Raw genomic sequence first — 26,931 nt, forward strand, 5'->3', positions numbered from 1 at the left:
CTAGAAAATGCACTATAAAGTGAATTTATTAGCATTTGTAAAGGGGAAGTCAGAATGATCTGACAGCTTTTTTCCCCTGTAACTTCAAGAAGTGAGAATTTACTAAAAATAATGTAAAGTAAGGAAAGAGTTGAAAGGAACATGAAAAGGGGAAGGCAAAGGGAATAATGGGACCACATAAATATTTTAAATACCTATTTGTATACCATGCACTCCACAGAGCTACCACATATTACAAGGTGGTAATGACAGCTACAATGACATCTGACCATGCTTCCCTTTGTCCTGGAGGGAACACACTCAAGCAGTGCAGAGTTTATAGAGGCCATGAATGAGCACAAATACAATCCAGTGACCTCCAGTGTCCTTGTCACTGACATGTGATATTTATGCATGTGAGGCTAATCTGAAGCCTCTCTCAAGCTCCCATTCATCATTAGCCCATCAGATGCTGACTGGACCATATATCTCCACCTGGATGCTCGCTAATCTTTGACTATTAAACAGGGATAAACCACAAATTTTATACTGAGGGCTTGTCACTCAACTACTTGGATCTACTTTGTGGCCAGCTCCTTTTGTAAGGGAGCTGAGTGTAACCTTCAACCAGGGCTTGTGCTGGGCACAAAATGCTGCTTAGCAAGAGCACTCACAAGCCAAATTCCCAGGTTTTATACACCAGCATGGATCTGGTCACTCTAATGGAGTCATGCCAGATTACACTAGCTGAGGATCTGGCCACATATTTTCAAGGTACTCTATAAATTAATTTAGATTTATAACAAAGTGGGAAAAGTGCAAGAACTCCAAGCCAACATCACACTGAGAAATGCAGCTTCCCAAAGGGCAAATGTCTTGACTGCCTTGCTTTTTAACTGTACATTCCATCCTTCCTGAGACAAAACCCCTCTCTAAGCTCCATAAAGCCAAAAATAGTTGAAGCATCAGTCTGCAGCATTAGGAATTAAACCCGTGGGCTCTGTACCTGCGTGTGTGAGATTGTGCAGGAGCTAAGAGATTAAGTTGGGCAGTTCAGGTTGTGTTGAGTTCACCCATCTGCTCAGCCTGGCCACAGAGAGATGCTGAGTTGCTTTGTATTCATTACAACAGCCAAAGAATTACCTACTTATTGAGGACAATAACTGCAATATTAGAAATTAAATGCTTACATTATGTTAAGATGTTTTTCCTAGCGTTTAAAAGAACAGGGCATAGTCAGTAGAAATCCTCCTGCTTCCCATTGCTTGCAGAAGGCATCTTGATACCCAGAAGTTTTGAAACTCACAGAAATACCTCTTGTCCACACACTGCACTGAAATGGTTTGTTTTTATTCAGTGACAAAGACACTGAGACTAAGAACAAGTGAAAACAAGCTTACAATGGAAGGTTTTAAATCTATGGAATTACTAGGTTCTCTCTCTGCATAAGTGAAGACCATGGAATTTCTCCCAGTTTATAATAAAAAATAATAAATAATTATTAAATAATTATAATAAATAATCCAATTTATTTATTTGATAAACCATCCAATAGCTCAGCTATTTCAAACTGTGTTTTATTGCCCTGTGCCCACTCAGCCTTAACCCAACTCATTGCACTGCAGGAAGGAGCAGTAACATTAATAACTTCCAGTTTTGCTGGACTTGCTAAGGGGTTCTACAGCCTGTGCTGAGAGGGCTTGGGAAGGCTCCTGGCATTTGCACATCTTCAGCCTCACCCAAATTACCCCACTGTAAGTAATCCTTACTCATGCATAACTTTATCCTGTCTAAAGTGGAAAAGGAAGCTTATTCAGAACATCTTCCTAAGCCATGGATCCTGCCTGGAGGGATCAGTGAGGAGCAGCTGGAGCAAACCCCACCACCCAAACCCAAACCGCTCCCACACTCCATCCCTTCCCTGCACAACCCAGCGTGCAGAGCAGGAGCAGCTCTTGAAAGGCACATCCTGAGCATCAGCTTGACCTTCACCACCCCGAGCAGCCTCAGGCTTCATCTGAGGGAGAGGAAACATCCCACCAAATTTCAATCAGAGGCTTTCAAAGCGTTGGCAGTTACAGAACAAGCTCTGGGGCTCCGCTGTGCCACAGGCAGCACGGAAGGTTTCTGGCTGTCGGGCCCAGTGTATAATAGGTCTGATTTATAGCTACCAGCATGGGACTTGATTCGAAAGCTCAATCACCGTGACTTCTCACAGTGGGGTTTGCATGCTGCAACGGGCCTCAAAATTGGAGAGGAATTTACCTCCCGCTGCCGAACATTACATAACAATCAACAGAAAACAAGCGGAGAGCAGCAGGAGGTCCCCATCATTAGCCTGCACAGTCATGTTAATGGAGATGTACACACACTCATCTATCTGCACTTATTATGGAGCTTGCCAGACTCTGGGATTACACTGCAAGAAGGAGTCTAGGGCACAGAGAGACAAGATACAAGCAAAGAGCTTCAAAACTCTGCTCAGCCCACTGAGATTTCCATAATTAATGTGAGAGACCGGGGCCTGGGAGGTCCTGTTGCCACATTTCTCTTCACAGAGAAAAGCAAGGCACAGTTCCTCCCAAGGATTTCTGAGATTCACATTCTGGGAACCTCAGAGAAAGGGAAAACACAATTCTTATCACTTGCTGTGCCTGTGTTGTGCCAAAGTAGAATGCAATATGGAGATTGTTTACCCAAAGTGATGGTGTTTTGTTTCCTTGGCCTATCAGGGCCAAGTGTGTGTGTGTGTGAGGACTGTGGGGTGACAGTCACGAGATTCAGTGCAGAGTGTGTGCAGTTGTTTGCAGGGTTTAGAGCTTGGCAGATTCACTTTTAGATATATAGAATAATATAGTATAATTAAGTAATGAATTAGCCTTCTGATATCCATGGAGTCAGATGCAGCATTCTCTCCCCTTCGTCACCTTTGATTTGCGATAAGGTCCAAATCTCACACGTAGCAAAATGGCTCACAGAGGTTTGGAGGTGTGTGTGACCTTGCACTGTGCAAAATGCTGCTTTTCCTCTACAGAAATAACAGCTCTACCTTCACCTGTCTGCCTCTTTTCAGCCTTGCTGCCAAGGCAACAGCTCCACCTCCACTAAAGGATGCCCACAAAGTTTTCTGGACTTCTGTCAGTATGGCTACATTGGTCTGCATCTCAAAATAATCACAGATTTCAGTGCCAACTAGATGGTTCACATTAGACAAATAGTAGTCCCTGTGGGGATTCCTGCTGCCCTGGAATACAGAGAAAGACAAAAGCAAAAGTATAACATAATTTAAAGAGCCATTCACACCAAAAGGACTCATTTTAAACATAATATTTTGGGTAACTGTAGCTTTGTTTTCATATGATATATTGTCTTCAGCATCAGAAGAGTACTTCAAAACATTCCTAAATCTCTTAAGACTGAGGGACAAAACTGTTCCATTTGTGGGATTTTTAAAGAAGAAAGTGCTTGAACACTTGATGTGACTTAGCAAAGGTGAACAGAGTCAGAGCAGAAAACAGCCGCATCACATTTTCTCTCCAGCCACCACTTTGGCTTTTATATATATTCCTGTTTCCCTCCCAAGCCAGCAATTTATTGTTCCTGCCTCATGGTGTAAACCCTGCAAGTTCATTCTAAAATTTGAGTATACAAGGTTAAGAAAAGGTCAAGACAGTCCAAGTCCCTCTATGCTAATTTAACATGAAGGAGGCAATCCATTTCCCCTTCCCAAACATGCATTAAATGCAGAGCATCTCTAATGGCCCGAGAGTTTTCTCCTTGATGTTTCTAATATTCTTTCTAAATCACTAAGCTATGGATCTAACTTGTGTTATTTCCTTTAACAAAATTAGAAATGACAGCTTTAAACAATCTTAATGTTATAATCAAATCAACAGGAATGTCATTAGCTTTCCCGATTGCCATTTTTCTTTTCTGATTAATATTGTGATTCCTGTAAGAAACACACCTTTCTTAACCACTATAAACAACCAGTACATTAACCCCATACAGATTGACAATTTCTTCCCTGTACTATTTACTAACCAAAGGACAGGTCCCACCATTTCTCCCCTACCTCCTCAAAAAAAAAAGTTCTATCTTTCTCCCTGTCAATAAATTGACCCAGAAATATTTGCAAACTATTGGTCATTTTACATTTTAAAATGAAAAGCCCCCTGCAGAATTCAGCCACAAATTGATCTGTTTGCACAAGGATCTGGAATGTATCTGTTGCAAGGGCTAGACAATACAAAGACAATGCAAACTGTCAACTGAAGAGCCCCTGGCTTGTTTCTGAATTTTTTCTTTTTTTTTAGAAACAGCCCAGAACACCAAGCAAGCTGCTCTATTTACCCATTTCAGACCCTCTTTAACCTGAATACTTCTATCAAGTTTGTATGGGGAAATAAAATGGTAGCACTGAGAGCTAGAGAACCATAAAGGACTAATAATTAACTGAATTGAGAAAGTGGCCAAACACTTTTAGACTCTACTTTAGCAATAGTAAAAAGAGCTGCCTGCTTAGTGGATGTTCAATGATCTCTGAAAATAGTGTGTTTAGCCATAACATCACTGAATTGTTCTTACTCAGTGCTTCTTCCCCACTGAAACTGGTTCTTATCCTACATTTAAACTCTTTGGGTCAAGAACACATTTCTTGTTTTGTTTCTGAACAAGTCCCACCATGACTAGCAATTATTAGCACTAATAAGCACTAAATATTTTTATTTGTTTAATCTTAGTGGGAAGAAATGAAGCAATAAAATGCTTCTCTGCTGATTGTGCCTTGTTTTCATGGACAAAGCCTCTGGGCTACGAGACAGTTTAGATCAGAAACCCCTCTCTAGGTTAGAGAGCCTTAACCCAAACCAACCAAGTGACATTAACTCAGAAAAGCCAGGGACCTCCTCTTTCCATTTCAACTGGTTTTCCTCTGGAAGATCATCTCCTTTTGACCATATTTTATGTTTGCAACTATGTGAAGCACCTATAGCTTAAAGAAGCAACATGAATCCCACCTAGAACTGCTTCTAGATCTGGAATGTGCAGGACAACAACCAACCAGAAACAAGGGGCAGCAAGAGATGTTCCCCTGCAATACAACCCACACAGAGGCCAGCTTTAACCTTCTGCTTTGTTATCCATAGTCAATAGATGGTGGAACCCCTTCCTGCAGTGCTCAGGAGTGCCAGTGAATCAAAAAGGCATTATGGGAGACACTGTCACGGTTTAAAAATTAAAGTTAGCAATTTATAGTCTACCAAAATTGCAGCTGGAGCTACGCTGTAAATTCTCCCATGCCACCTACTGGTGCCTTCTTTATCTACCAACTGTATTTTATAGAAAGCCACATAAATGTGGTGCATTTATGGATAGTGTTCAAACTCATTTTTTGGTAGACTTAAGTGGAAAGACACGAGGTTCAGTCCATAACAAAGGATCTCCCTGTTTAGGTACCTTAAAAGATAATTAATTATTACTGCTGACAGCTTCAAGACCCCACAAAGATGGGGAGAAGCAACATGAAGGAATTCAGGACAGAAAATGCTGCTCAGTACTAATGCAAATCTGCCACGAGAAGGGCAGGGAAGCCAAACCACCTCACACACACCCCCAAGAGATTATGTGAGAGCAGACCTCTGTTTGCTGCTCTCCAGAGCACAGCTCCTCCTGCAATCCCACAGCCAGGACTGCTCATGATCCTACTGGCATTATGACTATTTTCTGGGCTGGGCATAAAATGGAAGAAGGGGAAAAAAATTGGTCTTGCTTAATCAACCCAAACTACTTTTTTTATTATTTAACATTAAAAATTAGAGTCCTTCCTCCCCTATTTAAAAGGAGAGCTGTCAGGTTCTGACCTAAGTCTAACCAAAAAGAGGGATGGGGAGGAGAAGGGGGGAGTTGGGAAAAATCAATGAATCTACACTAATAAAGGTTATAGGAGTAAAATTTACGCTGGATGCAAGTATGATCCTGTAGTCTTTTTATTTTTTTGGCATGCTGCCCCAGCATGATTTACGTCGAGATAACATGATGGAGCCTCCACCATTGAAAGGAATTAAATAAAAATGCAATAAAGGAGTACAAAATCAATCCGCTTACAGTTTTGTTTAATAAAAATTCATGAAGGATGGGCGGGCAGGCCCATAAGAAATACACCAGTTCAATGAGGGGGCTCTATCAAGCCCACAGCCATTAGAGTGTAGCAGCAGGATAGGATTATTGAACATTAGCATGAGTTAGCTGTGTGCCAGTGTGTTGAATATGCCTCAGTTCCCCCATCATTCCAAGCTCTGTCACTGCTGCCAGTCAATAGCGCATCTATCACCTGAAATAACGGCCCAGAAAAGTACAAAAGATGGGGATTTGACCTTGACTGAGAAGCTGATCCATGGGGATTTTCCAACAGGGGCAGCTGTTTTTTCAGTCAGGATGCTGGGACTAAAACCCCACAGTGGACCCAGCCTATCCCTGGACATTAGCAGGTTACAAGTGATTTCCCCAGCTGAGTTTGGGTCCCCAGTTGTCACTTCTCGCAGCTGAGGAAAACTTCTGTCCTCTGGAGACATTTGCCCTATTGATAAGTTTGCATTTGTTTCCTTAACTACAGGCTGAGGCCTGAACACACAGGCAAACAAACATGCCCTGTGGCATGGCAAAAAATTAATTGCAAAATCCTTTAGCCAGCCTGATTTTGTAAGAGGAGCTGTGAGGCTCAGCCTCACCCTTTCCCTCCAATGGGCATTTCAAAAACTGTTGCTTACAATCTTGACAAAATCATCTTGACAAAAAGAGGATTTTAGTGACCATAGATGAGCATTTGAGAAGAGAACTTGGCCAAATCCATGCAGCACTTCTGTGGTTTTCCACCAATTTGACCAATGCAGAACAGAACTATTTCAATTTCTACCTGAGAAAACCATCTCATTTTCAGAACTTTCATTTGCTCTATGCTAAAATCCCCACACTCTTCAGGGTTTTTTTATTATCACACAGAGTTCAAGTGAAAACTTGGCTGAAAATATGGACTTGTGCCTTGCATGAGCAACAGCAAGCTTGCAAGTCAAGTGTGAACATTCCCACTGAAGGCCTCACAAAATATTCTGAGTGTGTGATGTCACCTAGTGGTCAGGACACACGGGACTAACAGGCAATTAACATTTTCTGCTAATTTTTCACTAGCTGGAGGTACCTGCTGATACTTCCCAAGGTCCTTATCAAATAAAGCCCACTCCAAGCCAGGATGAGGTAGATTCAGCTTTACACTCTCCTGTGGTGGGATATGTGCAGAAGCAGCGGGATGTGACTCATTTCCTCCAACACCCAATTGCTAATTCCAAACTCCTCCTTCCCTGAGCTCAAGTCAAGCCAAAAAAGTTAAACCAACCTTCTTCAACCACCAGCAGTGCTACCATCATGCTGCATGTTCTGCAGACACTCAGGAGCAGAGAAAAGCACAGAACTCACCAGACTCCATAAATTATCCCCAAGTGTGCTCTCTCTGAGAAATTCCTCATGGAGCACAGCTGGGAACAGCTCCGCAGCCCCAGCCTCACTCCAGCTTGTGCCAGCCACACTCTGGGCTTGCTGGGCTGGTTTATCTGCCCACACCTTTTCCCCAGCAGAGGGAATTCATGCCCAGGGAAGCATTTCAGCTTAGCTTTCCCCACACCACACTAGGGGCAGCTCAGCTGGCTGACTCTGCCCTGAGCACTTATCACACAGGAGCACAGACAAAAGGCAAAATGCTGTTTTAGCCCATTCCTCCTCAAATGAAGCCTTAGGCCAAGCAAAACTGCCCTGCCAGTTTTTCCTGGTAGGCTTTTCTTGGCTGTTCCAGTACGTTGACTTGAAGGACAATAACCTCTAGCTTGTTTAACAACTTGTCCCTGCTGTGTAATTACACTTCTTTTAATTGGCTCGTGGGGTTTAATCATCCCCTGGGACTCAGCTTGCAGCGTTTCTCATTAACTGCCTGCACACACTCGTGTTCTCAGGGCAGGGGGATGTGCTCCAGAGCTGCACACGGGGGAGGCTCCCTGAGGATCCAAAAGGAAAGACTCACAGCAAGCTCCCAGCCACGTACGGACACACACACACAGTGCTCTGAGCCAGCTACACCCCTCTGCAGAGTGCTCAGCCAGCCCTGCATCCCCGGGGAGAGGCAGCCAGCCCTGCTCTCATCCGCTGTCAGCTCCTTGGAACAGCTAGAGGAGGCAGAACACAGCAAGGATTGAGAAACCACTGGGAGGAAGACTCCTGGCAGAGGCATAGGAGGGTGGATACAGGAGCCATGCTGAGCCCCTTCCACAAGAAACTTCTCCCTCTGCCTCGACTGTTCCAACATTTCTCTCAGAAGTTCGCAAACTTCAGCTAATGTCAAAATTATGCTAAAAATATACCTGAAATACTCCCACAGTAATATTAATATTTTTCATTTTATGCCAAGCGCCTTTGTGCCCTCCTGGAGCACAGGAGCAAGTCCAGAGGAAGCCACAAAGGTGATCAGAGAGCTGGAGCACCTCGGCTTTGGAGACAGGCTGAGAGCAGTGGGTCACTTGGAGAAGACAAGGCTCCAGAGAGACCTTGGAGCCTTTTCAGTGCTTAAAGAGGCCACAAGAGACCTGGAGGGGAACTCTCTACAGAGGCAGACAGTGATGGGGCAAGGAGAGAGTGTTTAAAGGGCTAAAAGAGGGGAGAAGAGATTTAGATTGGGTTTAGAAAGAAATTGTTCCCTGTGAGGGTGGGCAGGCCCTGGCACAGGGTGCCCAGAGCAGCTGTGGCTGCCCCCATCACTGGCAGTGCCCAAGGCCAGGCTGGACAGGGCTGGGAGCCCCTGGGACAGTGGAAGGTGTCCCTGCCATGGCAGGGGGTGGGACTGGGTGAGTTTTAAGGTCCCGTCCCACCCAAAGCAGTCTGTGATCCTACAACAGCAAGATGGGCTGTGCAGAGGAAGCCTCTGCTCAGAGGTCACTGCCACATCCTGAGCAAAGGCTGCTCACAGGAGGATGAGCCAAGGACACGATGCATTGCAGAAAATGGAAAAGCATTTTTGACATTTGCTGAAGGAACAACACTAGGTTAAACTTGTACTGGCAGGGCCTTGAGATCCAAGTAGTTTTCTATTACTTCTCAGCCATGCTCGGCCGGTTTGTTTGATTTTTCCATCAGGATCCTGCAGCTCAGTTCACTTTACCAGAGGGGGAAGTTGCTGGGAAAGGGACTGAGAAACAAGAATCTGTCAAAGAGTTGTTTTATTTCCTACAGCACTGGCTGACTGACCAAAATCCTATAAAAAAAAAAATAGAAAAGAAAAAAAAGTCAAATTCAGGAAAAAGCCCTGAACGTGTCAAGGCTTTTGGAACAAATGGCACAATAGGTTTTTCCTGTAGCTATAGGCATGTATTTCTTCTTATTTTTTATTTATTTATTTAAGCCCCTGTAACACACCATTTCCCCCAAAGGGCTGCAAAGGTTCAAAGGCTTTGAGAGCACCAATAAATCATGACCACATAAATGTCCTGTAGTGAAGTTTGATTCTTATTTACCCGGGGTCTTTGGGCCAGTGCTCAGTCTGTGTTGGAGAAGGCAGATTTACTTCTCCTGAGATGCCCTCAATTCACAGAGTGCTCATCTTTCAAGCAGCACTGCTCCAGCCTCAGCTGCCAAAACACTTCTAGCTGCAAGTTTCCATCATTTGCTTTATCACACTTCCCTTTCCCCTCCCAGATACTGGTCTAAACTCAGTTATGTTTAGAAATACCTTGTGAGTGGCCAGACTGTGAGTCAATGAATCTCTGTAAATCACTGCCATATGCAGAAGAATTTCAGGCTTTTGTGAGCTTTCTTCTTAGGCCACCTCTAGCCATGATTCCCTCTCTAAAATAAGCCTCAGGACTGTGGCATGTTGTATAGCATGTGGGAAACTCAGCACAGGTATAAGCAGGTTACAGGAGTGGGGTATAAGAAAAAGAGCATTAAAAACAGGGCAGAAATACTATTTTAGATGAACAGCATGCCCAGCTGCACAGCTAAGGTGCAGTTCTGTCCTGCAGGCAGTAAATCAGTATTTCAATGCCCACTCCACAGCAAGGATGATCTGCTCATCCAACTCTGTTAAGAGGAAAACAGGATCAGCACCAGAAATTCCAGCAGTTTGATTAAAGCAAGCACCTAATAGTGTAGCTGTTTCTTCACTTTTTTTTTTCTGTTAGGTGATTCAGTCTAACGTTCATTCCCTAATGTCAATGAATATTTACTCCCACTCCACTTTGAAGTACCCTTTTTAATTATTCACAGTTAGTACAACTGCAGGTATTCACCAGCAATTTGTGAACGGAGTCCATGTTAATTTTCTGGAAGTATTTTTTCCTGATAGGAAACAGAACCAACACCCAGAGAAGTAAATTAACTACTCACATGCCTTAAAACCAAAAGACTACAGATGCAGATGATTTTTCAGGTGTGTACATGGAAAAATAAGAACAAGAGACAACTAATTATAGCAAGCCATTTTGCTATAGAACCCTAAATTTTTTGAGACAAACAGAAGAAAAAGTGTCCAAGCACCACAGAAACATCACAGTTCTGTGCATCATCCATTAGAGAGACATGTAAATTTGCCAGAATCATTAACCAAAAAACAACTCTTTGATTCAGTGGAATGTGACTGGGACATAATAGGTTCAGCTGCAGAGAGAACACACATAGAGAATCTCATCCTCAGACAACAGCCTTGAACCCTGCAGGAATCTGCACAGCTCTGCTTTTAGGAAAGGCCTTTTGTCATTAATAGCTTAAAAGTGTTGAAGGGAAATGTTGGCAAAACCCCAGCAGCAGATTTGAGTTCATTCTGCAACCTGAAAAACAGGTGGGTGAATTAATCTGCAATCAAGACCACTTTGTTCCACCCCATGCAAAAAAAGCAAAGCCTAATTGGGGATCTAGCATGCTCTGAATTTTATCAATTTGACTTTTATTTAATTTCCCTTAGTTTTTCCCACTATCCTTTGTCTGGAGAGTGCAGAAGCTCCTGGCCAGAGGACCTGCTCTTTAGTTTATAAATTTAAGGTTATGCAAATGCATTTCAGGCTGTTTTTATTTATGCTGTAATTGGTTGGGGGTTATTTTAATAAATAAATAAAGGCAGCTAAAAACTTGCTTCGTAGCCATATCTTCCAAGGGTTTTGGTCAGGGTGGTGCCCACATTATCCTATGGTGTTGGTGTTGTGTGCTCTGGATGACAAGTTTATTGGAAAATGAACAAGAGCACCTCTCCCAGCCACTGACAGCAAAAATCCATCTCTAACATAACAGACAGATATAATTGTTGTGCACCCTGTTAGACATGCCAAGTGATTGATACAATGCAAAAAGGAGTGGGGTGAAATTATGATGATCTATAAAGATCTTTCTGGAACAGAGAAAGAGGAAGAGAACCATTTTTAATATGATTAATATTGCAGCAGAGAGGGGGAGAAAGGAAAGAGATGGGATTTGTTCCCTGCTATAACACTCTACTCCCAGGCAATACTGCTTAGCAGGAAAGCCTTCCAGCTGAGGGCTATGAAACAGTTATCACTGGTAGGTGATTAAGTTACTAATTCTTCAGGGAGAAGACATTTAGAGGCCCATATTAAAGGAGAGCGAGGCAAAATTACATTCCGTTTCAATTTAGTTTAGCAATTCTAGTGATTTAGTTAAATGAAAAGCAATTGTTCCAATTAATAGTATTGAATGTTATTCATCAAAAGTGTCAAAACAGCTGTGTTGGTGCATTAGTAACCTATTCTCTTGTCAGGGATATGGATAATTCCCCGGGATTGCACGGGGGGAACGGCAGAGCAGGCAGGAGCCCTGGGCGGGAGCCGTGATGACTGCGGGGTCATGGAGCTGCTGTCAGGCTCCACACCAGCCTGGCAAGGGCAGCCGGGCTTCAGCAGGGCAGGGGGTGATCCCAAACACACCAACGCGGCTTTCAGCCTCCCCGGTGCTATCCCACAGATGCCCTTCAGGATGGTCTGGCAGGGCAGCACAGCCCTCGCGGGCAGCTGCTCCTCTGCTCCCCATCCCGCCCCTTCCTTTGTGCAGCAAATCTCCACCTTGCTTTTCCTAAAGCTGGCGCAGGAACAGTTGGAAAGCCAAGCCCCAACGAGTGCCAAGCACCATTTTGATCCGTGCCGAGTCCTCGGCAGAGACTGCAGCCCTGCAGCAGCTTTTCTCATGGAGCTCATCCATCAAAACAGTGATTAAGGAGCTAAGAGGAAAAGTTTGGACATAACCCCTGAATACAATGGGGTAATAAAACACAATGGTGCTGCTGGCCTGGGAATATGACACTCTGGCACAAGACAGAACCTTCTATTTTGGGATAAACAGACCCCGGTCCGAACATGGCGGAGGGCATCCTGGAGCTCATTAATCTGTATGGGAATGACAGAGACAGGATAACAGGTCTGATAAGGGTTTCCTCCAGCCTTTTCCTCACACCATGCAGGCCCCTGCAGCCACCTCAGCTATCTCCACTCAATAAGGCTTTATACACTTCCTCCCACGACCCATAATTGCCGTCTCAGTGCAGGCGACACTATCGCCTTCCTTTCCTTGCAAATTTCCAGAGCCCTTTTATGGGAGATTAGAAAATCCTGTCTTTTTTGGACTCTGCTGTTTGTTTTCTCCAGGAACCAAAGAAAAACAAATGCATGCCATGTAGCTGAATTGAAGGACAAGGGAAAAAGTTATGTCAAGGGCTCAGCAGGAACCTGCTGCAGCCTGTGCTGCTCCCTACCCAGGGTGATGCCTTCACCCTCCTCAGGAGCAAGGGAAACCATGGCCCAGTCCCATCCCACAGGGCAATGGTGAGATCCTCCAGGTCACACCACAAGCCAAGAAATGCAACAGTCTCTTGTGTCAGATGGTGTGTCTATTCTTTTTTAAAAGCAGTTAGCAGATAAAATCAACAAAAATGTGGGTACTTTCAAGGAGAAATTGAGTTAGATACCTCAAGGGAAAGACAATTTTGCTTTTTCTCCCTGTCTCTGGAGGTACCCTTCAGGCTACACCATCCAGCCTTCCTCACGAAGATACCAAGGCTTTCCAATGTGATTTTTCTTCCCCTTCCCTACTCCAGCGACTGCCAGGATCACACCCCAGCAGTTACCCTGCTCTAAAACAATCTGAAACAGCCCAGTGCTCTTGCTGAGCACAAGCTAAAGCCAGTGCAGAGCATCACATCACACCAGCACTGCTGGAATTGAAATGTTCCTTAACAGAGAGGGAAATAATCTCTTATCTGTGCAAGCCATACAGTTTGTTATCACCTGCTCACACTCAGAGGAGAAGTGAGGCTTGAGAAACCTGTAGCTGCAAAAACCTTCCCCAGCTTTGCACATAAAAATGTATAAATCAAGTATCCTCAACTAGGTTTGGCACTCCACAAAATCCCCTTTAAGCCCTAGCCTGGAACTGTACCTTGTACACAAGCTTTTATCATAAGAGCTTGAAAGCAGACAGAAAAGAGCACCTTAACTCCTGGGCTCTGGTCTTTGTTACGAGCTCTGGTGCTCTGTGCCTCAGGACAAGCTGCTGAAATGCAGCTCCAAGCCAGAGCCATGAACTGAATCCCCCCTTGCTGGGCCAGCCCAGGGGAGGGGACACACAGGAGCCCCACGCTCAGCTTCTGCAGCAGGCTGGAGGACTCTCATGTTAACTTCAGAGTGGGGGCCAGAAGAACAGAGAAGCTCTGTGGAGGCCTCCCCATATTACAATTCAGGTCTTTGGCATGAAGGAAGCTTATTTTTGGCAACTCTTATTTTCTCATTCCTACTCAGGATGGTAGGATTTTAAAAGCCTGCAGGGCATAGAAGGTTACTGATAATAAAAGTGTGCATTTTAATACACCAGAATAACTACAGATATGCCTGCTTTGGTGCACATGGCTCCATCTTAGCTGTATTTCAAACATGCTACATAACATTTATTATGAAAAATAATTAAAGAGCCTCTCATTAATTATTTGTATTACCATAGCACCTAAGGGCATTAATCACACATCAAGACATAGTTCAGCAAACACTGCCAGAACACAGTTTGCCCAAAATCAAAATCCAGGGCAGTGAAAAGGAAACAATTGCACAAAAATAAAAAAATTCATGGGGTGATGGCTTTAATCAGCAGGAGAGGCAGCAGAAAAACCATGTCCTCTGCCATCAAATTACCTGCACAGCCCAGGTGAGGAAGGTTTTTGAGAGGTTGGGTGAGAATTAAGAGTCAATAAGAAGTGATCAGAATATTGGAAGCCAAACCCAAGGAGAAGATGTGGAAGGAAGTGGGCAACTTGCAGCTGTTGTGGTGCAGAGCCCAGAGACAGCACTGAGCAGCCAGTTTGTGTCAAGTTATGAATCAGGAGCACTCCTGGAAAATCCTTTCCAGCTCCATCCTTTGACTTTACAACAGTTAAAATAATTTTATAACAGACAGGAAAGTTCTAACACCAAGTTTGTTAAAGAGGCCCAAACCTTGAGTGTTTCATTAGAACACCAACACCATCCCCTCACTGTGAGCAACCAGGGCACAAATGTGTTGGGAACTGCACTTCACCCATGACAGCCCACAGGCAACAAATCAAAGCTTCAGCATTCCTCAAGATCATTATCTCCTGCCAAAGCTAAACCCCAGAAATAAACAAATACCAGCTTCTGGTCATAATATGGAGCTGAAGCCAAAAATAAAAGCTCAGAGCCTGCTGAGATGCGAGTAGTAACTCAATAACTGAGAGGTGAGTAGGAACTAATGCACCAGGTGAGCTCTTGACACATCTCCAGTTCCTACACCAGCCCCAGAGCTCAGTTCCAGCAGAGGCTGGGAGCAGCCATTCATTCCAAACCATCATTTTCACTGCCCCATCTCTTGGAAAATGGGATGTGTCTTCATGTGGTTAGAGAAAACAGATGTATGCTGTGAAGTGAGCTGAGCAGCAAATAAAGCTGATCCCTCCTACCCACACAAGGTTTTGAGATTTTGGTGTATTAAATAAAGACAAATTTATGTCTGAAAAGCCACTGTTGCATTTCACATGCCCCATTTTCCTCTCAAGGGGAAGCTCTTGCTTTAAATTGTTGGGTAGAACAGAACAAAAACTGCTGCACACAGAGATGATAGTGAAAGATGAAATTATTGTAATATAGCACATTGCCAAATATGAAATAAACTACTGTATTTTCTTAAATTCCTATTTTGTCACTGTTGTTAGATTTGTTTCAAAACAAAAACAGGCTTATATATTATATACAGCTGAATAATTAAAAATGTTGTCTTCATTAGAGAAAAAAAAAAAAAGAAAAAAATTAAATATCTCATTTCCCTGGGGAAAAAAGAAAGTCTAAAACCAGACCAACTTCCCATTCAAAACCTAAAAGAACTGTTCTCCCAAGCCTGACTGTACAGGAATGTGGCTAATACAGAAAGGATTTTTTTTTTCTTTAATTATTTAGGTGCATTCTCAGAAGTTAATCAACTAATCTCCTTCTCGATTTCCTAAACCAAGAAAAGGCCAGATGTAGTAATCTATTACAGACACGATATAATTGTACTGTAATCATAACAGAACAATATCTGCACATATGCTTTTGTTAAGCATGGGGCACAGCCTGACACTACTCATTAAGAAACAAATGGAACATTCAGCCACGGCTTTCATTTGATCTTACAGAGATAAGGCTCAGCATTGTTATTCCGGATTTTGTGTGTGTGCAGGACACAAAAGCATTCTCTCTCACAACTGAAAAAAGAAAATAAAACCAAAGCAAACAGGTCTACATGGGCAATTGAGCAGTGGAACAGTATATTCTGCTATTATCACTCTGTAATAACTTAAAAGTCACTCCAAGCACAGAATTAACACCAAAAAACAAGGCTAAAACTGTTATTTCACCCTACTAGAGGCGTGCTGGCCATTTTTCTTATGCACAGCATTTTTCACTATCACATCAATGGCATTTTACACATTTAAACCTTCTCTATGCCCTGTGTATGAAAACTTCTCAGCATAGCTAGCAGGAATACCAGAAAGGGAAATATCAAACAAGCAGCTGGTGCTGCTTCAGAACTTTCTGAAGGGTGTGCCTGGCAGGAAAGCAGTTAAAAAGCAGCAACATGAAATTGCATATGATACAGCACAGTGATGCTACTGCATTATAAATAATGCTGAGGGATGCATTATTTATATGTCTAATATTGGGCTCTCTTATGAAGAAAGGTTTTCCTCCAGTTTGTCTCCAGTAGTAATAGGCAGGCAGGATCACACAGCAGAGATGGGAAGGAGACATGGCAATCCAGGGAAATTTGGGAGGCAAAACAGTAAAACAGTGAGTGGAGCAATCTATTGCATTTGCTATGTTTAATAAGTTGGAAATCTCAGAAGGTTAGGGGCTCACCTTTCATTCATTTAAACATTCAATAGGGGAAAAAAATTTGGATGTTTATTTGAGCTTTATCCCAAGTCCGTGTCCTTTAACAGTTGCAGGGCTGGCACGGAAATGCTCTGAGATTTCTGGCACCTCCAGGTCTGATCACTGTTTTAAACCAAAACTGGAGAAGTGCTCTACCCCATAAAAGTGTTCAAATTGGCTCTTGCAAGAGGGTGGAGCCTCCAAGCCCCACAGCGAGCCCCATCTTGTAACACACTCATTTTCTGTTCCTGTGTTGGATTCAGCACTCTGCACAGATCCAGCAGGAATGCAGCTGCTACAAGCACCTCTTTCCTCTCTGCACTGGAAACTCCACCAGCAATTCGTAAACAAGGGTAACTATGAGGGTAAAGGCACAAATAAACCTGGTGGTTAGCCCAGGTCAGAGCACCAATGGGGCCAAATCCAAGTTTTGGTACCATGAACACTTTTCCCTTCAGCCAAAAGTTAGCAGCTGTAGATAAATGCCTGGAACAAGTTTTTATCCCACTGGGTTTCACATCCTGGTGTCAGATATCCACATTTTATTGCCATCCACGCACAAAGCTGAGGTATGGACAGAGATCCCAGTCACCCATGGGCACCAAGGGGCAGTAGATTTCTCTGGAGTTTGGGTGGACAACCAGTTTGGTCTGCAAAAAATAAATCAGTTCCAGTAGGTCAGAAACTGCTCTCAGCAGTGAGGATAGAGCTGTTGTTTAAGTTAATGAGCCCCACCACTGTCTAACCCAGCCAGGCAGGGCCTTGGGGGAAATTCGAGTGCTCTGGTGCTTTGCTGCTGTTGTTGCTTCAGTCCAGCTTTACCCCATAAAAGCAAACTAGGCCTGAGCTTGGGACCATGGTGCTGACAGTCACATGAGCTCATCCTTGCAGCCTTCTTTTCTTCTTGGAGTTGCAGAAGGAAAAAAAGGCTTGAAGACCAGAATGGGACAATGATCCCAAAAGATAGCTGGTGGGTGTTTCTTTTTGAAGTACATTTCATGAAACCATTCACTCCAAACCCACTGTTTTGGAAACTTGCTTTCACAATCCTGGGCTCCAAGGTCCCAGATTGTCCAAATTCCACATACTATTGCTGAAAATGTTTTATAGCTCCATGGCTGACCGAACCAGCCACCAAAAACCATCCTATTAAAACACACTAAAACAGCTCAAAAACAAGGGTGACCAGTAGGAAGGATGTGAGGTTCTTCTTCAAGATTGAAGGTTATCTTTCAAGTCCAAATATTTCTTATGCATCTTTTCAAAGCAATGTTTAAGCACATCCAGTCACATTTTGGTTCTCCCCTGCAGGCCTTTTGCTGCCTCCTCATCTTTGTTACCAAAGCGTGTAAAGAGCAGGAGGTTCTCAGCTCAGGGGCCACAGTGAAGGGCTCAAAGCCTCTTCTTCCCACCTCATTCCTCAGAGTAGCACAGGTAGGGAAAGTAATTGGCATCATACCATTTAGATTCCTACGACAATCAGCAATTTTTCCTGAATGCTTCCAACTGAGGCCAAAACACCCCAACCTAGACCCATGAGAAACATGTTCATTTTAAAGTGTTCTGCACTTCCCTAGCTGTGTTTAGTGTTCTTCAACTTCCCTAGGAGTTGACGACACAGGCTGAGCACACCCTGCAGCTTCCAAACTGAAAGCAATGAGGGATGCTCAGACTACATTACACAAATCAGTCACAAGGCTTGGTCTGCATTTCCACAGGATTGACTCCTTCAGCTTGGCATAGACAAACTGTCTTTTCCTGTTACAGGGCTTGTAAGAGGGGTGCAGAGTTGACACCACCTTATTCCAAGATGTGAAGCTTGCCAGGAGTTCAGTTTTAGCCCACAAATTCAACTTTTTTTGTGCCCTGCCACTGGTGACCATCCTTGAGATGAGGAACTCCCCCAGGGCAGAAAGCCCAAATCAAATCACATCATGGATCTCAGTTTATGCTAAGCAGAATTTCCAGATAAATTTTTGCAGTCAAATCTACCCAGTACTGCTGATCCCAGTTCTCCACTTTGCTGTGCAATTTCAGACACAGCTTAAAGGGGAGAAGCCAAAAGAATCTAAAAATTAAAAACCACTTTCCCCATATTCCACTCAGCAGCTGTCATAAAGAAAATGCAAGTGGAGTGATTAATTCCTCCACTTATTCTGATGCAAGAGCATCAGCCTCTGAGATTTGGGCTTTATTACTATGCTCTGCCTCCCCAGGCCAATCCTAAGAGTCAAAATTTGACAAATTTCATACTGTGAGGCTTTTAAACAGTCAAATATTGCTTTATTATTTAGAACATCATTTTTGGGTTTTGTTTCCAGCTGTATGTAGTACTGAAGTTTGCATTAATGCCCTGCATTATATCATCCTTATCAGACAAGTTCCCGAGGTACAGCTGATTCTCCTTTTTGATTTTCTACAAGAGCTATTAAAAATGCTGACCAAAGAATATAGATTTTCATTAATATTTCCTCTTCTTTTGATCTGTTCCTTTGATTTACCTGACTCCACAATCCAAATAATCAGAGGAGTTCCTGTCTTTCATGCAACAAATGTAATGCCAAAATTTAATCAAGCCAAGCTTTGTAAGATGTGGGGGAAGAGAGGCAGTACATTTAAAGGGCTCTTCCTCACCCTGTCTTTCCAGATGGTTTTGGGAAAAGCAGACCCCAAGAAGATGCACCATTAAAGTAACCAACAGCATCAGTGATTTCAGAGGGCATTCTCTGCTTTGTGGGCATGAAAAACATTTCTGAGAATTGAGATTGAGATGGAGACAACCTTTTTGTTTAGGCAGGGGGAAACAAGGTGTTGCTCCAGTGTTTTCTCCACTCTGTCTCTTGCTTCAGCAGCTGATATGTTCTCAGGACATCCAGCTGACCGTACACTTATTTTTCAACCCTGTTTTGGCATCAGGTTGCTGTCTTTATTCCTTTTGGTATTGTTCCTGCACAGGAAGGCAGGAAAATACTTTTCCAGGCTCCTAATACGTGTTTGTTTTCCCTCACTGTTGTTCATTCTGTTTACACAGTGCTTGTTTTCCTTCATCTCTGATGATGAAATTTAAACTCTCCCCTAAGAGGAGAGAGTTTTCAGGGAGTGGAAAATACAAATACAGCGTAATGGAGCAAACAGAAACTTTGCTTTCTGCACTCTTGAGGAGTCAACCTTGACCCCAAGATGCCCAAACCAGTTGCAAGTGTAACGTGCACTTTTGGATTGAGCCCAAATGCCCTTGTTTTTGTGCTATTTCCACACTGGTGAATGAGGGGACAGATGTGGTTCAGAGAAGTCAGTGCACCCCAAACACTGTGCTGCAATCACTCCAGTGCCATTAAATCACATCAGAACAACTCTGCTCAGGAGCCCTTCAGCTGCTCTCTGTGATTGCTGCTCCAGCCCAGCTCCAACACACAGCTCAAATATATGGATAACTCAGAAATCAGAGAATTCCTAATTCACCACCCTCTGCCTCAGAGTCAAAATTACTCGTGGGGTCTGACATTAAAAAATACAATTACCTGCAGGGTGGTGAAAGCAGCCATTATCTGAGTGTGACTATAGCTGTGTGTAGATGCATTTCTAGATCTGTAGTTACACTGCTTTTTTCCACATTTCCAGTATTAACTTGGTGATGTAATAATTTGTAGATGCAAATGATGATGATATTTCCATAACCAAAATTCTAACCAGTCCAAGGAGAGGGGTATGCCAACTGACATAGAAGTTTAGGTGATGTGTGTAATCAACTAAAGAAAATCTTCAGCATCTCAAAAAAGAGCCAGAATGTCTTCCAACCAGCTTACACAACAAACAAATCAGCTTTTCTGATACCCTGAAAGAATACTCTTCCTTCATTCTTTCTTTTGAAATCAAATAAAGAAGGTCATATGTACATGAAAATGGGAATAAAGTAGATCTGAAGTCATTTAATCCTCACAAATTCTTGCCACATCACCCCTTTCAGTGAAAGCCTTGAAGCCTCAACCTTCAAGCAAACACTCTTGGTTTTTTTTCACAGAAAAGGAATGCCAAGGAAACTTCCCTGACCATCCAGGAGCAATTTGCAGCCACACTCAGACTATCTGCACTGGGACTGAGGCCCCTGCACACCCACAGAGCCCAACACTCACAGCCAACAACCAGCTTGACCACAGAGCAGAGGCTCAGATATCTTGATCCTTAAAATCATGTAATCATGGTGTAATAGCAAAATAACAGCTTGAGATGCCTCTGAGCAGGGACCCCAGAGAATGGAGACCATGGGCTTTTACAGCCTCGCAGTCCAAGGGTACCAAATTCTGGAGTCTCTGAGTGTCCCTCCTTATGGCAATGTCACAGGTCTGTGTCCCTGAGTGTCCCTCCCTGTGGAAGTGCCACAGGCCTGTGGTACCACAGGTTTTTACACCCTCACCATCCAAGGGTACCAAATTCTGGTGTCCCCGAGTGTCTCTCCCTGTGTTAGTGCCACAGGTCTGTGTTCCTGTGTCCCTCCCCAGCAGTGTCCCTGAGTGTTCCTCCCTGTGGAAATGTCACAGTTCTGTGTCCCTGAGTGTCCCTCCTTGTGGCAGTGCCACAGGTCTGCGGTACCATGGGCTTTTACACCCTTACAGTCCAAGGGTACCAAATTCTGGAGTCCCTGAGTGTCCCTCCCTGTGGCAATGTCACAGGTCTGTGTCCCTGGGTGTCCCTTTGCTGTGAAAGGCTCAGCAGTTCCCAGCTTCTATCCTGGGGCTCCCACCCAGAGCCCAAGTGCAGCTGCATCCTGAGCCCCCGGCACTGGATGGATCCCCCAAAAGGGACAACAGGCCAGCTGTCCTCCCAAAACTCTCCATTTCCCCTCAAGGAAAGGGCTGCCACCACCATCTCCCCTTCACAGAGCTGCTGGCTGTCCCAGTTGCACCAGTGCTGGAACTGGGATTCACACCCCACCGTCTCACTGAGCATCATCCCCGTCCTTTGTTCTCACGAGGGATGACCTCATCTCAGACCAACTCCAACTGCTTTCCACAGTGATATAATTCCCATACCTAATTCCATATGGCCAGAGCAAGGTTTGAGCATGAATAACCTGGAGCCTGAAACCACAGAAGGGGACCCACAGCCCTGCATGACTTCATAGGTGACCTCTATTGGTCAGGGGCCTTCCCCCCATCCCACCACAGCTTTGTGTCTAAAAGCAGAAACAGCTTTTAATCTCCTATTAAAACTATGCAAGAATGAGCCCACAGGTTATTTTGGAGATGTCCAGAAAGATCCCTGAGCCATCAGTAAAATTCTAGGAATCAATGGCCAGCTCAGGAAGGCAAAGGAGGAAACATAAAAGAAAAATACTCCTCTGAGCATACCATTATTGTTAAATATCACCATTCCAAATGTAAGAGATAAATTTCCAAGTGTTACAGCAGGTCTCAGAACCCTATTAATAGAAATTAAAGGGAAGTCTAATAGAAAAAGACAGAGAGGAAGACATTCTCTGCACTGCTCCCTGGGGAAGGTGAGAAAAGACTGAAAGATGACACTTTATCTCTTCTAATTCTCGTGGGACCCATAATCACAGCATTCATTCAGCAAATAATAATAATAAATATGGTCTGAAGCGACTCCAGCTATTTCAGCTTTAATAAATGGGCTGAAATAGAGGCAAGTTCAGATACAGAGAGCATCTTTTCAATAAAATCTGATAGGGTTATTAATAACATTAATGGAGTACCATGCTGTCTCCATTTTGTTAATAGTTGCCTTGTTCTCCCCCGGTCCATTCCCCACTCCCATGCACAGACACAGACAAACACACACACACTTCTCCCTCCAGTGATGACAAATTCAGACTGTCAGCTTTCTGCTGGCAATGCATCCCAAGAATTAGTCAAATTTGACATGATTTTATTGTTTTATGGGAACTGCCAACAGGGATTTTTCTGCCTGAAGTACATTTATATCCTAGTTCCAATCAGATCCTGGCTTAGTTCATGGCCACAAGGAGGATAGGCCAGGAAACCTGCAGCTCCTCAAGGACAAAATCCTTATGGCTGTGATGGGATGCTTAGAGCCTTCCTCCAGGTAACTGTGCCTCTGTTTTTACTTGTCCTTTACTCTCAGGACAGCTTTTCCTCTCAGCTTTTTGTTCCTCTGTCAGGGAATCATCCCCAGTGCATGGCCACAGCATTTGGGCTGCTGGCCCAAACCCAGACTTTTAAACTCTGAAAATCCTTGCTCACAGTTTTAGAAGAGCTGAAAGACTGTCAGCAGAAGAGCAAGTGCAAGGAGGTGGATTTGCCCATTTTATTCTAAATGCGGAGTTTAAAAATGTTATCCTTTCATTTTTGTTCTCCCTCCTCTCCCTTTTTTATGAAATAAAATCTGACCTCTCTCTCACCATACCCCATGAACAAACAACTATTGATTCCAGTTGTACAAGACTGAGGGTTCCTGATAATTTAAAATTCACCCTTATTTATCCCGTTTCACAGCAGTATTTTCCAATAGTCAGGTTTTTACAGACTTACTGAGATTAAAAAAACCATGTTCTTTTCTCTTTTCATGTTATGTTTTCAGCTGTGACCTCCATAAAATAATTTTGGTTAGCAAACAAGATGGCTATATGATTAAAGAAAAAAAAAATGCATCTCCTTTTCCTCATCCCCACCTCTAGATGGGGGAAAGACCAGCCAAAGCCAAAGTGTTTTTTATCACAGCATTTCCCTTGCAAGGAGACCAAAAAAAAGAAGAAAAAAGAGAAATAGAATTATAGAGTTGCAGAGAAATGAAATGTTTGAACAGAAAATAATTTCCCTAACTTGTAGCCTGGAGGCATAACCTGTCATAGCTCTGCAGGAATTGAACAGTCAGGGAGTTCAAGTTTTTTGCAGCTTACCATAAACTAATATGCTCAGTCATATCATCCTCAGAAGACGGGGGTTTGAAGGAGCCACTGTATTTAGAACAGCAAAAGTGATTCTAGGGTTTAATAGAATTAGAGGGAGCCATCAGCAGCCAAATACAGATGGAGATTAGATGGAAGGTGACAATAAAATTCCCGAACCACACACCACACTAAAGACAGAGAGCTAAGTGGTAATTCTATTTTAAGCTCTTCTAGAGACCATGGACTCATCAGCTCATACCCGACAAGAATTCATCCTGTTTTACATAGAGGTACCCAGAATAAGTGGCAGATTTCCAATGAAACACAGAGCATCACACTGTGAGTGTGTCAGTGTGGTGGGTCAGCCCCAGAGGCTGCTCAGCAGAGGAGAGCCCCAGAGCATGCCCTGCCTTCTGAAAGGGGGGAGCAGGGCTGAGAAGGGAAAAAAAATAAAACCTCTAAAGGAAGAAATGAACTACTCTAAAATCTGCATTGAACAGATCAGGCAAGATTCTCTTCTTACATCTGCCAGCCTCTTCTCCCTTGATCTTTACAGGCTTGTGCTGGTCTGAAATCAATGCAGAAAGCACAGTGAGGTGCAAGAAGTCCTGGGGGCTACTCCACAAACAAGACTCAGCTGAACAAAATAAGATTTTTCCTAAGATATTCTCTGTCCTCCAGCCTTGTCAGGGCCATACAAACACTGTGGAGTTGATACTGTCCCAAATGCTGCTCTCTGAACTGCTCATGGGTCAAACAAAAGCACAAACTCTGCCAGAGACACAGGCTGTTGGCAACACCTGCCTGGAAAAGTGCAAAGTAAGAGAAACACTGAAAAACTCCCAAACTGGCAAGAGGAGGTTTGTTACCCATTCTCAGGCAAAAAATACTTCTCTATTTTTCCATTACATTATAATATGAAAAGTTCCCCCATGAAGAAAGCAGGTCTATACTGGGAAACCCCGAGAAGAAAGTCAGAGCTAAGCTGATGCCAGAGCTTCTCCCTGCCTTTATTGGCTCTGTTTGCTCTTCCCATGCTTCTATGGCACAAATTCCCCTTTACTGGGATTTGCTCTAAACTATCACAGGTTAGGTCTCAAGTTGCTACATGTATTCCAAATCCTTGAGTTATCCAAGTGCTCTCTCTCCTTGGAAAAACACATCTCTGCCATCCCTATGCCAAAGTGTGACACGTCCTCTTTGAGAGAAATAAAGCATTTTCCCATGCTGTGGAAACCCAGGGCACAGGGAATATTTCTGTGTCTGCTCTGGGATGCCCTGACCCCCAGGGCAGCACTGACTGTGACCCTCATCCATGGAGAAAGTTTCCCAGACTTCAAGATAGACTGAAATCCATAAAAGTGTGAAATAGATTATGGAGAGCAGTGTAGGTGTATCACTTGATGAGAAATTTAAGGTTTTGGGATTTTTAGTGTGTTGTGGATGGGAACAACATGGAGGGGACAGGGTGTTGTCCTGGGTTTCTTCTTCATGCTTCTTCTTCCTCCTTCATGGGTTTGGGTGGCGTTTTGTAATTGTGCAGAAAATTCTGCATTGTGGGCTCTGTGGGATCAGTTATTGGGTTAAAAGGGAAAATAATCCAGGTGTCAGTTCTTAATTGGATAGTTTAGTCTTAAAAGACCTTGGAACAAGAGATTGTTGCCATTTTGTGTCTTCTAATGAAAAGCTGCCAAACTCACAGTAGTGAGACTGTTTTACTGATAAGAAATAAAGAACATATGAGTCCCAACACGAACTACTGTCCTGAGTGCCTTCAATCCAGACCCAGGGAAACCCACACATGCAAGATCCAGCTCTGACCACAATTCCCTTTTTACAAAAAGCCCACACTGGTACCATCCTGAGCCAAACCCACAGGTTTCCAGCCCTAGACTCGAGTCTGCAATAAAAGCAGTGTCTCTGGCACACCTGAGTGCACCTTATTTGCAAGGGGGTGCTCAGCTCTGGGTTACCTATGACTCACAGGTGCTTTCCTTTCCCATTTCCACTGGGAGATGGAATTAACTGTGCAAAATGCTGGACAAGTTAGCAGCTGGGACAATTTGTTGAAGGTCAGAGGGAAGATTTCAGTCATCTGCAAACTGCACCCATCCCTTCCAGTGCTCCTCTAGCATCCTAACGCTAGATCTGATTTTCTCTCCACTAAGAGCTCTTCCTCAAAAAGAGGCAAACATCAAGAAATCAGCACTTAGAGGCAACACTGGGAGAAAGGCACTCACACAGAGCTGCCAAACCAACACCTGCCTCTCTGGCTTTGCCCATTTACCCCTTGAACAAAGGGAGGAAGCCACAGCGTGACCTGCAGGGAGCAGGGGCTTCTCCGAAGCACTCCGTGTGACCCCGGGGTAATGAACAGAATTAATATGGCAAAGCCTCTAACACAGCACCACTTCCCAGCAGCACAGCCACAGCCTCTAATTGATTAGTCCATAAAAATCTGTGCACTAAATTGAAAGGAGCTGCACTAATTCTCTTTTATGTTAAATTTCTGTCTTTCTCCTTTATCGAATCCTTCGTCGAATGTCCCTTTTGCTGCCTATTGTGGGCTTGCTCTGGGCCTGTTTTCCTCTTGCCCAGATTAAGTACCTAATCAAAATCTTGTCTCCCTTAATGGCATAAAATTGAAAGATAGATATTGCACTTTACACAGCTGATTAAACACTAGAATGTGGCTAAATGCTTTACAGGGCTTGTTACATTAACTAACTCTGTCATCTGCCAGCTATCTTATAATTGCATATGCTCATGTTGCCACTGGTGAAGCCAAGGTAAGATTTCTTTTCCCTCCATTACCTCTTTCCAGTCTCCCTCCCTCCACATTGCCACTCACCAGGGCTGTGTCAGAGAGGAGCTTCTGACTCCCCTGCAACAACCACCTGAAGAAAACCTGGTTTTGGTGCTGATTAATTGTAATTTTCTGTTTGTTCAACACTCAGTCATTGCTTTGTGGCCATCTAAAGTGACTAATGTGATGGCAAGGGACAGTAAATACACATTTTATTTCTGAAGGAAACAATCCTGCCTACACTTCTTGTCTTGTCAGCTTTAATGGTGGGCACCTTGTTCCATAAGGCGGGAGAAAGGACAGGAAAAAAACCCAAAAGTGTTAACATTACTTTGTTTAAGAACACATTTTAAAAGGTCTGAGCCTCCCACTGGCTCATCAAAGCAGGATCTTATGTAGGTATCCAGTGTTGCACGTCTTGGCTTTTTTCTTGCACTGTAATAATGATGCAGATGGGCTTTTTGGAAGACTTACAAGTCTGTCCCAGCCGATTTGCCTTTCTGACAAGAGTTTCACCTTCTGCAAGGCATTCACAGAGAATAATCCCTAAATACAATCTTCAACTAGATTGCTTCAAGAAAGAAAAGAGCAAACCAACCCAGAAAAGCTATTCCAAAAATCTTTTTGTAAGAAAGAAATAGAGATTTTGTTAAATATTCAGAACTGTTAACAATTGAAACACTAATCAGGGCTTGTATTTTGTTTAAGGATACAAACCATGTTGCCAAATACTCTGCAAAGATGTACCTTGTTGTCTTTATCATCCACAGACCCGGGAATTTTATTAACAGACCTTTACATAAATATTTCTATATGGATTGCTTTAA

This window comes from Melospiza georgiana, chromosome 17, assembly GCF_028018845.1.
Source record: "Melospiza georgiana isolate bMelGeo1 chromosome 17, bMelGeo1.pri, whole genome shotgun sequence".
Lineage (NCBI taxonomy): Eukaryota > Metazoa > Chordata > Aves > Passeriformes > Passerellidae > Melospiza > Melospiza georgiana.